Below are 13647 nucleotides of genomic sequence, written 5' to 3'. Positions count from 1 at the left end.
ATTCCCAGCTTAGAAGGGTGTAGGCTACACTCTCCTGCCACAAGAGTCTAGACCACAAGCCCTCCTAGTGTAAAACAACTAGATGTGATGGTGCCACTCTTGCCTTTATTCTCACTTGTGCGGCGGATCTTATCCATCGGATCCATCTCAGCCTTTTTCAAAAGCTCAAGGCCTTCAGCAAAGCTTGTGGGCATTCTCCCTTACCCATAATGCAGTTCCCTATACCCTCAGATCTCATCTGCTGCTCAGCAAAAGCCGTGGTCCTTCCAGGAAGCTCTGGGCTAAGTGAAAGTTTATATATTCTTTGTAATTTCTAGTTTTTCCTTCTGTTACTTAGCAATTTCATTATCCTTCTTTAAGTCCATTTAAGTTAGTGGATGCTTTTTTGGCTGTGCGAGTGTTGCTCCTTCTCCTTTTCCCAACGTCCACTTACGTTCATAGGTGTGTACTAGGCTAATGGCCCTGGAGCCTTTACAAGCCTAGCCCATAGAAGTGCCCAGGCATCATGCTGCCTGACATTAGTTGCCAGTGTCTCCATCAAGCAGAGCCACTGGAGTGATCCCTGGGGTGAACTTTCTAATACCCATCCACTCATCAAGACAGTGAGGTGCTCTGCTTGACATGTATGGGAAGCCTATTCTAGAGCATGGGCAGTCTCTGGGTGAGGAACCTGTCCTTCCAGCATGTTCTGTTGATTGTGGTAATGAGGTTGAGGTCTGGGGAGCGTGTGGTGTGGACGGATTGGGATTTATTTAGATGTAGCATTTCTAACAGAGCTGGGTCAGACATGACTTTGTAAGTCAAGCAGAGATCGCCTCTAAGTAAGCGATATGAGACCGGGAATAGCTGGAGTCTTTTGAGTCTCTCCATGTAGGACATGTGTTTAATGCCTAGGATCCTCTTCGTGAGGTACTTATGTGGCCTTTCCAGCTGTTTCAGGTGTCTAGTGCGGTACATGCCATATGAGGCATTATACTTGATGACTGGTCTAATGAGGGAAAAGTAGAGAGAGATGATGACCTCTTTCTTCCTGGATGCAAAAATCTTGGTAATGAGATGTGTCACATAGGACTTTCTGACCACAGTGGCAATGTGGTTGTTGAAGGAGAAGTTGCTGTCAATCTGCATCCCCAGATTTCTTTTAAAGCTTTCAGTGTTCAGTGGGCTCTCATCAATGTGGTAATTAGTGGGAACTGAGTTTCTACCAAAGGGGATGATGATGCATTTTTTGGCGTTAAGCTTAAGGTCATGGTTTCGACACCAGTCATTGGCCTCAGTGAGGCCTTTCTTGTAGGATGTCTGCATCACTTGGAGAGTTAATAATGGCTCCCAGCTTGCATTCGTCTGCGAACTTAGTCAGCCAGAGTCCCTTTGTGTTGGCCTGGACTTCTGAGAAGTAGATGCCGAACAGGAGAGGACCCAAGACCGATCCCTGTGGGACTCCACTCATGAATGGTCAGCAGTCTGACTCGGAGTCAATTACTTTCACACTGTGTGTTCTATCTGTGAGCCAATTTGCAACCCACCTAGTGATATAGGGATTAATGCCTAGTTTGGTGAGTTTATCAATAATTCCCAAGTGAGGAATGGTATCAAAGGCCTTGGCCAGATAAAGGTAGGCTGTATGCACTGCCTTACCTTCATCCACAGCCCTGGTGACTGACTCAAAGAAGTCAACCAGGTTGAGCAGGCATGATCTCCCTTTCACAAAGTCAAACTGTGTGGGGTCCAGAGTTGGAGATTTCCTATATCTCTGTTAATCAGGTCCATGGTGATGCACTCCATAGCTTTACATATCAGACACTTCAGGCTAATGGGACAATAATTCCCAGGATCTGTAGTCGCTCCCCCTTTATGGATAGGGATAACTGTAGCAGTGCGCCATTTGGTAGGGACAAAGCCTGAGACTGAACAGGGCACACAGATGTGGTGCCATTTCACTTTGTAGTTCATGTAGAACACAGCCAGGGATATTATCAGGTCCCATGGAAGCTGTATTCTTGGCCTTGGACAATGCAGCTTTAACCTGTGCTGCAGTAATGCTGGGTGCCTGGCATTCTTCCAGTATTGTGATTGGTCCTTTGGGGGGAGGGGTAAGGTTGGCACTGAATCGGTCAGTCAGTATGTTGGCTCAGTATAGGAGATACCATTGTGCAGTAACTCAGAGAAAATCTGGGTACTGCCATGGAGGTTATTGATATAGAAGGCTTTGTGATTGATTTTAGTGTCTGCTGCAATTCTGCCTTCATAGCTGGCTTTGGAGGATTTGATGAGAGATCTCAACTTTTTGTTGAGGCTAATAAGGGAGTTTTTTCCAGTCTTGGGACTTCACCTTTTTCTGCAGCAGTTTCTTCCTTCTGTTGTAGAGTTTATTAATGGCAGGGGACCACCAGATTGGCTTTCCTTTTTTGGAGGAGAGTGTCTTAGTTCCGTTGGGTATGGCTAGTTCCATGCATTTATGTACATGTTCATACAGTGCATTGGTGTATGATTTGGCAGTCATGCAGTTATTTTCCATTGGCATAGGTGCTGTGAAATTATCCACCTCTGTTTTTAGGAGCCCAAAGTAAGCTTTGTAGAAGTTTTTCAAGGTGGTGACCTTTGCGGGGGGTGATGCTGAGATGTGGATTTCCATGGTGATTAGTTTATGGTCGGATCTGACCAGGGAGGGATTGACTATTGGTGTAGAGCAATGGTTGCCCATGTTAGTAATAACCAGGTTAAGGATGTTGCTTCCTCTAGTCGGGGTCAGAATGAACTGGTCCAGGGCATTGAAATTGATTAATTCCAGGAAGTGCTGGGCCAATGTATTGGTGCTTGAGTAGTTTTCCCAGTTGATGGAGGGGTAGTTGAAGTCTCCTAGTATGAGTGTTGGGTTGAAAGTTGAAAAATTCAAGGGTGCTTAGGAACATGGAGTGAGAATCTAGGGACATGGTTGGGGACCTATTGCAGGCTATGACCCGGATTGCCATCTTACCCAATGTTAGTTGTAGTTGAAGTATCTCAAATGCAGTATGCTGGCCTACTAGTCTGAAGGTGTGCATATTCTTTATGGAATGAGTTATAGCCTGGTAGTGCAAGGGTGCTTTCTGCTGATTTAAACCAGGTCTCCATTATAGCACAAATGTCGATGTTCTGCATTTTGAGTGCTTCAAGTGATTGCATCTTGAGATTTTGACTTCTAGCACTGAGCAGCATGACCCTTAGGTTGCATTTATTTATAGCTGTTACGGTGGTAATTTGGTCTTTGGAACACCGCCTAAAAAAGGCACTATAGGGGTGCAGGAGCCTTAGCCAGGGGTGACAAATGCAGGCCATCTCTGGCAAAGCATAGAGGTCTGTCAGTTATGTCATCCCAAGCAGACAGATACTGGATCCCCTTAGAATGACACCAGAAACTTAGCCAATTGTTGAGGTCAATAATTTTTTGTTTGTACTGCGGTATCATTCTGGGTGATGGTAGGATACTGCTCAGGGCTAGGGTCATACCTGCCTGGGCCACATAATCCAAGATCTCCACCATGTATCTTTTCATGTAGTCCAGGGAAGTGTCTCTCAGGTCATTCACACCCACATGGACAATGTCAGAGTCATACTTGTACTTGTTGTTGAGTGACCTGAGTGCATGTGTTGTGTGTCAGATTCTGGCACCCGATAGCTGACTTTTACCTTCTCCTTATTCAACCTACTGAGTAAGGCATCTGTGTGCCTCACTATTGAGTCACCTATGATTAGTGTATTGCGCAAGGTGTTTAGTCTTAGGGGCTTAGGTTGAGGAGCACACTGTGGAGGTAAGCTGTGTGTCCTGTGGTTTGTGCTGTGTTGTGGTGATTGAGTGTGTTTCTGTCTTGGATGTCTCTACTGTTTGGGTAAATTTCTATTGAAAGCCTCCATGAAGGTGGGTGTGTGGTTTCTGTTTTTATGTGAGAGCTGTGATGATGGATGTCCTGGAGGGCTATGCGTTCCATGTGGTGTGGTACAGGTATTGAGCTTCTCCTCTTGACCAGCTAGTCCGGTCTTGGCTGGAGAGTGCATAGCTTCCAGTTTGGTGATATAAGTGCATTTCTCACAAGTCTGAGTGTTAGGAGCTAAGAAGAGAGGGCTGTCTGTGTACATGAGGCAGTTGCTACACTGCCTCAAAATTCCCAAGTGCACCAGGTTAATAGGAGAAATCACAGGAAACTGCCCTTTAATCATGCCAGGAGGGGTGGTCATAACTACGGAAGTACTGGAGCTATTTCCTTGAAGAACCACTAATGCTGATGGCACTTAGGTGTGCTACAATAACTACTCCAAAAATCTGTTGAAGTGTGAAGTGATTAAGCTATTTGAAGTGCAACAGAGAGAGAGAGAGAGAGAGAGAAAGAACTAACAAGATCTAAGGGAAAAACTGAAGAGCAGACTTTCTGGCACCAATAATAATTTACCTCAGCTCAGCGCCGCTGTGCGGAGCTTAAACAAGTGCAAACCTATACAAACACGGGCTTTTAAACCAGAAAGTTGAAGGGGATGGAAAAACTGCTCAAGTGGCCAGTAAACTACAGTTTCTGGGCCAGAAACCGCTCCTCTTATGGTAGATAGCCTACCTAGTGCTTACCACTCCCCATTGATAAGCTAGAAGGCTTCCCTCCGACACAGAAAAGCTTGAGGGGGGGCTCAGAAGCTTACAGAGAGCCATGGATACAGCAAATCTGTATCTGGACCAGACTAGTTACAGGAAAGGTGCGGGAAACAAGCTTAGAAGTTTTTTTTAACAGAAAAGCAGATAAAACAGCGTTAAAAAATTAAAATGCTGTGGAATCTAGCACACTTGTGTGTGTAGTAATATTAAAGAAAATACAGTTTAAATAAATTCAATTAAATTACAAAAATAACTAAAAACAAGTGCAGAAAGCAGTAAATTAGGAAAAAATCAAAACGGAAGCACTTCGAGTATCTCTTTCCCCTTCCTGATGCTCTTGCAGTCTGCAGGATGCCAAAACTGGATCCGTGGAGCTTAACCAAGTGCAAACCCATGCAAATGCAGGCTTTTAAGCCAGAAAGGTGAAAGGGATGGAAACACTGCCCAAATGGTCAATAAACTACAATTTCTGGGCCAGAAACCATTCCTCTTGTGGTAGATAGGCTGCCTAGTGCTTACCACTCCCACTGATAAGCTCCCTCCAACACAGAAAGGCTTGGGGGGCTCAGAAGCTTACAAACAGTCCTGGATACAGCAAATCTGTATCTGGACTACACTAGTTATAGGAAAGGCAGGAAACAAGTTTATAACTTTGTTTAAAACAGCAATAAAAACAACTCAAATGCAGTGCAAGCTAGCACACTTGAGTGTGTAGCAATATTAAATCAAATACACTTTAAATAAATGCAAATAAATTAAAAAATGACTAAAAACCAGTGCTGAAAACAGTAAATTAGGAAAAAATAAAAATGGAGGCAGAAGAGTATCAGAAAACAATGCCAGCAAATATATAAATAATTCAGTCAAGCAAAAATTAAGGCAGTGCAGAACTCTGAACAGTTAAAAGTGCCAAAAATATACTTATCAGCTCTATATTTCCAGATTGTTTGAGAAGCATACTCAGTCAGAACACAAGGAGATTCTAGCAATGGTATGCAGGAATTTATGGAGAGAAGGTTTTGTTAAGGGTTTGTCCACAACAGTGTAGACCACAAGAACCTTCTTAAATGTAAAGTAACTCACCTGAAGCACAAGTGCTAAGACCAAAGCTTTAAAGGTTTAGAATAACAGATACATTTAATTAGGTTACTAACAAGCAGTATTAAATGCAGCAGAATAAAAACACTTGAACACTTAAGAGCACACAGCAAAAATAAGGTAATAAAATATGAAGAACACAATTACAGTAAAAGCAGAAGAATAAAGTGTAGAATTTGTTTTAAGTGGAGATGGAGGAAACAGAAGTGTTCAAAGTCAAAGAAGCAAGGGGGTAGTCCAACCCAAATAATCTCACTGCACTATGTTGAGTGATCAAATGAGATTGGACTGGGAGTAGTGACCAAGATCAGATTTAAAGTGGGGGGGGGGAACCCAAGGCCACCAAGTTTAACACTACAAGAACACTTGCGAGGGAAGTTAGAGAATGTTCTTTAACTTCTAACTCTACAACTTAAAAAAGACTGTCTATATTTCTTTAATCTATTTAATGTCTGTTTTAGTTAGAGGGTGTGTGTGTGTGTGTCTGTACATTGTTTTCTCTCTTAATTTTCCATAGCTTAAATTTGAATTCTGTAATATGTCTCCAAAACAAGATGGGAAACCCTTAGGGTTCAAAAAATGTGAACAGTGTGGTAAAAAGATGCCTCTAAGTGATACAATTTTTGTGTGTGCATTGCTTGGGGTCTTTACAGCTACATGATTCATGCTCCATTTGCATGGCTTCAACCAAAAGGCTCTGATGGAGCATAAAAATAAACTTATATTAAAAGGTTTACTTAAAACTCCATTTTCTGAGGCTATTTCCCCAGAGTCCTCTAAATCATTGGATAAGTGAGACAAAACACAAAAGTGACCTTCTTTAACTCCAAACACATCCTTGGAGCTGAGACAGAAAGTAACCAAACTGATTGCTCCTACAGATTCTTTGGAGCAGCCAGTAGCTTCCAGATCTGAGAGGTCTTCAAAGCAACCTGAACCTTCTGCCCCGACCTCTTCAGCTCCCACTGAGTTTAGACTTCACAGCCATTCTCCATCATTGGAGCCTATAACTTCTTGGCTCCCATCACCATTTTTTACAAAATCCATATCCCCTACCTCATCTACCCGATTTGCCAGGAGTTTGTCAGATGATGATGTGGATAGTGCAAAGGCTTCTGAAGACACCGGCTTTGGCCAAGTTATTGCTGGATCCAAGCCCAAAGGCATCAAATTTGGCAACGTCCTCTCCATCAGTGCCTAGTCTTCTTCTGATTCTTCCCCTGGTTTTGGAGCCAGAAGATTCAAATGTCCAGCAGGTGTCCATCTCAAATCCCATGCCCAAAAGTTCCTCATATCTGACGTCTGCCCTGAATACTTCTGCTCTCCTAGAGCAGGAGATCTCTAGGAGCCAACACTCCCTTGTCAGACCTGGAGAGCAGTTTCGTATCTCACTGGATCCGACCCTGCCTCTTGGAGCTTCGGCGTGGGTGATTTCAGATCCTACCTCTGCCTCGGAGCGTCTGTCCTCTGTGCCAGAGATCCCCTCTGCTCCAACTACTTTTTTTGTTGGATCCAGGGATTTCTTCAGATCAGAGACTGGGTGCCTTTGAGGTTATGAAGAGGGTAATGACTACATCCCAGTTTCAGACACAGTCTCTCCAGGATCTTCCTTCCACTTCTGGGCTGGTGATTTTGCCTACTCACATACCCCTTCTACAAGACTGCAGAGACCCCAGGCCTCGGGATGTCCAGAAAGAGACCCCCCTCTTCTGAACCTTACCCAGATTACCCCACTGAGGAAGTCTCTTGGAAGAGGACTTGCAAGAGGAATCATTTGGACTCCCCAGAAGAGTCACCTCCTGAAGATGTCTCCTTTGGAGACATCCTGGAAATGGTAAAGCAGAGAGGTAACTGGCAGCCCACAACCCCTTTCAGCTGAGGAGTCGGTATGCCTGAAGGCTTTCAGCTCTTGCCCTTCCATCTCTTGGGTGACCCCTCCTTCTGATGAGTTTATTGAATTGGGTATATATCATAACCACGAAAATGTAAAATCTTGAATAGCATTACATCGAACTTGAAATCGTGAATGCTGATATCGAAGCCATGGAACATCGAATTCTTACCCAGGGCAAAAATTCAGTGGGCCATTCCATGGCTTCGCTATTTCCTCCACTGTGGTGCAATCTCAGAGTTAGTATATTTAAGGAGGGGGGTGTGGGGGGCACAGCCCCCAACATTAGACATAGGTTTTTGGTGTGCTTGTGTGTGTGTGTGTGTGTGTGTGTGTGTTTTTCTCAGAACAGCAATTTTTTTCCCTGGGAAAAAAAATACTGTTCTGAGCTTTTGATGATATCACATTTCGAACTTCCAAGTTCAAGCTTATGGTGTTCGATATTTTGCAAGTTCGATAATGTGATATAGACCCATTGACTTAATCTCTCAGAAGGTTTGGGAGACCCCAGACTCTATAGAGCCTATATCTAGGAGTCTGAATAAATATATTACTGCCCCTTTGAACAAGCCTTTCCTTACAAAAATTTAACAGTTGATGCCATGGTTGTAGCAGCAGCCACTAAAAAGGAACTATCTGAGATCAGTTCCACTATCCATCCCCTGAATAAAGATTTTAGGACCATGGATAGATATGGGAAGCACGTCTTTTCATCAGCAACCTTCACATTGCGGTTGCTGAATTACTTAATACATTTTACTAGACTACAGAGGGATCTGATAAAGGAGTTGTCAGACTCCCTCCAAGGAGCTGTAGTTGATAAGGTTGCGGACAAGGTAACCTCTCACCTCGCCACCCTAAATTCAGTTGTAAAGTCTTCCATGAGACTCATCTCATACATAGCAGATGGAACAAGTAGGGCAGTGGGATTAGGCATCTCACTTAGGAGGTAGGCCTGGATGCACCTTTGTAATTTCATTGAGCCCTTCAAGTATTCCTTCATTAACATCCCTTTTAATAGCTTCTCTCTGTTTGGAACCAAAATTAAAGAGATGCTCACCAGGTGTGAACAGAAAGACAAGACCTTATCTGTCATTGGAGTACATTTTTCCACACCCACCAGACCCTTTCCCAAAGGTCAAAGAGGTAGTAGAAAGATGTGGTTCAAAAAAAAATCACAAAGGTCTTTCCAAGACACACAGAGTAAAAGTTCCCCTAGAGACAGAGGGGGGAAATAATGGAAGACACTGCTCTCATGACAGGGGAGACCTGCAGAATCAGGGCTCTAGAGAATCCTTCTTTGATAATCCCTTTCAGCACTCCTGATGGGATGCCCGATTGTCTGCCTCTGGAGGCAGTCAGGGAATTATTGTCTCTGCACCTTCATACCTGGCTAAAAATATCAAACGATAGATGGGTGCAGAACATAGTAGCCAGGCATTACATCATTCCCTTTTTCTTCCCCATTCCCAAAAACAAAACAGTTCCAGACATTCCACCCAGTCAAAAGGAACAAGTAACTTTAGAAATTCAAAAGTTGTTAAGAACAAGAGTCATCCAAGAAGTCCCTGCAGACCAGAGAGGATTCAAGACTTACTAAAGATTCATTTTAGTTCCAAAGGAAGCAGGGGACTGGTGACCCATTCTGGATCTCAGAAATTGAAACAAATTGGTAAAAAAGAATAAGTTCCAAATGGTGGCACTGCAGTCAGTACTTCCTTTTTTGGAAAAAAGACAATTTGATGTGATCTGTAGACCTTCAGGATGCGTACTACCATGTACGGATAGAAAGGCAGTCCAAAAGGCACTTTCATTTCTGGCTAGGAGCCAGTCACTTCCAATGTCAAGCTCTGGCCTTTGGTCTCACTACCATCCCCAGGGTGTTCACCAAATGCATGGCAGTAATTGCAGCTCACCTGAGATGTCAAGGATTTCAAGTGTTTCTATATCTGGATGACTGTCTCATAAGTGCCTCGATCAGGCATCTGCTACAAGCCAAGGGCTCCCTGCTACAACTCTTTTCCTCTCTAGGGATTACAATAAACTATGAAAAATCTGGTCTAGAGCCATGTCAGAACTTGGTCTTCATAGGAGCAGAAATAGACACAAGAAGGATGATAGCAAGACTTCCACAAGACAGAACAACTATCTTCAGTATTACGTAAGAATGTTAATCAGAAAGAAATGAGCTTCTGTCAAACTAGCTCTTCAAGTACTGGGTGAAATGAATACCTCAATTGTCCTTATTCCCTTAGCTCTTCTTCACATGAGAATACTTCAATGATTACTTTTGATGCAGTGATCAATTCTAGAACTACCAATGACACAAAAAATCATAAATTCATGCAAAAAGGATCTTCAATGGGATTTCATTCTCCTCTGGTATCTCAAGGCGCTCATTTTATTCCTTCCCATCCCCAAGCCATGGTGACCACAGACGCTTCCCAGATAGAGTTGGGGGCATTATCTAGGGAAGACAATTCAAGGCATCTGGCATCAACACAAAGCCCATTTGCACATAAATGTCCTAAAGATGAGGGCTGTGCTTTTAGCACTGCAAGCATTGCAAGACTCCCTCCCTCTGGGAATGATGACAATCCAATCAGACATGTCTGTAGTTTGATACATAAGCAAGGGGGAACCTAATCTTACCCACTTTGTTGGGTAGCCCTAAGGGTCTCGGAATGGGCTACATCTAATCACTTTCTGATAGCAGCTCACATCCCAGGGAGATCCAACATAATAACAGATAAATTGAGCAGAGTTATACTACTGCCTCACGAGTGGCCCCTCAATCAAAAAATTACGGAAATGATATTCTGAAAATGCGACCAACCTTGCTGTGACCTTTTTGCATCATCCACTAATGCCAAGCAATGCACTTGTTTATGACTGGCCTCTGGGACTTCTTTATGCCTATCCACCAATTCCTCTAATTCCCAAACTACTACAGAAAGAAAGTCTGTTGAAGACAACAATTATCCTAATTGCCACCTGTTGGCCTTGACAAATTTGGCTCTCCTTCCTTCAGCCTCATATTCAGGATGAACCATGGATTCTGGACACCATTCCAGATCTTCTGGCTCACCCATCAGGAATGGTTCATCCCAATCTAAACAACCTCAAACTGACAGCTTGGCTGCTCCAATTCCCCTGATAGCCAGGTTTCCATCCCTTCCTTCCCTTTCTTCTCCTGTAAGACACATTTTAATTTCTTCACATAAGTCATCCACATGAAAACTGTACAAGGAAAAATGGAAGAAGTTTGCTTTATGGGCTAATTCTAATCAGATTGATCCCATAACTGCTCCCCTACATTTTATATTCAATTTCTTGGATAAACTTTTCAATGAAGGTGCTGCTACATCCTACTATTAGAGTTCAATTGGCAGTAATTTCAGACTTTCATATAGGATAAAACAGCTACGGAATCATGACAACAGGCTTTGTAAAGCCTTTCTGAAAGGATCTACACTTCTAAGGCCTCCATACAAAGGCCTTCCTCCACCTTAGGATATAAATTTTGTGTTGTCACATATTATCTAGCTCCCTTTGTATCTTCTGTTAGTTGTGACTTAAGATTTCTTTCTTGGAAGATGCTGTTTTTTGTAGCTATCACCTCAGCAAGGAGAGAGAATTACAAGCTTTATCTGTAAAACCACCATACTTGATTTTTCATAAGGACAGAGTTTCTTTACGCACCAACCCTTCCCTTCTGCCCAAGGTTGTATCTGAAAGTAACCTCAATCAATCTATTCAGTTACCAGTATTCTTCCCAAATGTACAGAATAAAGGAGAATATTCACTACATCTATTGGATGTCCATAAACAGTTGCGTTTTTACCTACATAGAAATGCAGAATTCAGAAAATCAGATCATAGAATGTTATTAGACTATTGGCTCTGAGGCCCTTACAAGCCTAGCCAAGAATTTAGCCCATGTTCAACAAGTCAGCACCTGATGCCCCTGTCCAGCACGGACACAGGTGGAATCTCAGTGGTGTATTTTCTGGTCCCCCTCCAGTTTGTACTTAAAAAGGGTTAATGAGGTACTGATTGAAGTGGAGAGGGAGTGTATTCCACAGAAGGGTGAGTCTCTGGGAAATAAATAGTTATGTCTAGATTAGAACCATGAATTTCACCACACAAGCCAGTCACCCTAGTCCTTTGAGCCACACAAGCTGTTTAGATCAGCTACTTGTTTCCTATTTTAACACTAAGAAAGGCTTACCGGTATCTAAGGTTACGTATACAAATGACAATCTGAATGCATTTCCTTTATTTACAATTCTAGGAACAAGGCTCTCCCAGCATCTGTCAAAGCTCATTCCACCAGGGCAATGGCTACTTCTTCAGCTTTCCAAGCAAGGCTATCTTTGGAAAGTGTCTGTGCTATAGCCACATGGTCAAGTCATCGTACCTTTATCACTCATTACAAAGTATATTTGGCCTCCAGGAGTAGAGCATCCTTTGTGTCTATGGTCCTGAGGAATATTTTCCCATGAGCCACCCAAGAATCAGGTAGCTTGGGACATGGTCCCACAAGTGAGAATAAAGGTGAAATTGTCAACATCACATAAAGAAGTTATGTACTTACCATAATCTTCCATGTTTGTTATCCATTTTTGGCTTTATTTTCACAACCCACCCACCTACCCCCTGCCTATGCTCCTGGGAGATGGGGTAGTAGTAATTAGATATCCTTTGGACTCTATAACCTCAGAAACCACTTATTCTTCTTACACTATAAATATTTTTACCTCCTGCCTTAAGTCCACTAATGTTTCTTTCTCACTGGCAGACAAGATCTGAGGGTTTTGGGAACTGTATTATGGGTAAGGGAGAATGCACATGAGCATGAGCTTTGCTGAAAGCCTCATGCTTTTGAAAACGGCCGAGATGGATCTGATGGATTGAATCCAGCCCACAAGTAAGAATAAAAGTGGAGATGAACAACACACATGGAATGTTATGGTAAGTACATAACATTTTGTTTGGAGCCCAAGTGTTTAAGTCAAAGCTAAGACACTTCAAAATAACAGACACAATAAACCTTCAACCAGAAATTTCCAGCTTAGAAGGGTCTAGGCTATCCTCTCCTGCCACAAGAGTTTAGACCACAAATCTTCCTAATGTAAAGTAACTGGTTTGGAAACCAAGTGCTTAAACCAGAATAAAGACACTGAGAATAACAGGCACAGTAAACCTTTGCCAGCAATTCCCAGCTTAGAAGGGTGTAGGCCACACTCTCCTGTCACAAGAGTCCAGACCTAAACTCCCCTAATGTAAAATAACTAGCTTGGAGCACAAGTGCTTAAACTGGAACTAAGACACTTTCAGAATAACAAACACAATTAGCCTTTAACCAGGAGTTCCCAGTTTAGAAGTATATAGGCTATCTTCTCCTCCCACAAGGGTTTAGATCACAAAACTTCCTAATGTAAAATAATTGGTTTGGAACCCAAGTGCTTAAACCAGAACAAGGACACCTAGAACAACAGGCACAATAACTTTGGGTTTGGAGCCCAAGTTCTTTAACCACAACGAAGGCACTTTCAGAATAACAGACACAATAAGCCTTCAACCAATAATTACCAGCTTAGAATGGTGTAGGCTATCCTCTCTTGCCACAAGAGTTTAGACCATAAATCTTCCTTATATAAAATAACTGGTTTAGAACCCATGTGCTTAAACCAGAACAATCACGCAGTAAGCCTTAACTCAGCAATTCCCAGCTCAGAAGGGCAGAGGCTACCCTCTCCTCCCACAAGAGGAGTGTAGACCACAAGCCTTCTTAATGTAAAACAACTGGCTTGAAGCTCAAGTCCTTAAACCAAAATTAAGAGGTTTAGAAATAACAACTACAATTTAATCAGGCTACAAACAAGCAGTAATAAATGCAGCACAATAAATGTAATTGAACACTTTTAAGAACAAGCAGCAAAAGCCAAATAAAGTAATAAGGTAGGAAGAGAGATAAATACAGTAAAACAAGCTGAATAAAGTGTATTTTGTTTGCAAACACTTCCAAGCAAAA

The sequence above is a fragment of the Protopterus annectens genome, chromosome 13.part0, assembly GCF_019279795.1.
Source record: "Protopterus annectens isolate FY-2018-M chromosome 13.part0, PAN1.0, whole genome shotgun sequence".
Classification (NCBI taxonomy): Eukaryota; Metazoa; Chordata; order Ceratodontiformes; family Protopteridae; genus Protopterus; species Protopterus annectens.
Note: the sequence above shows the minus strand (reverse complement) of the source record.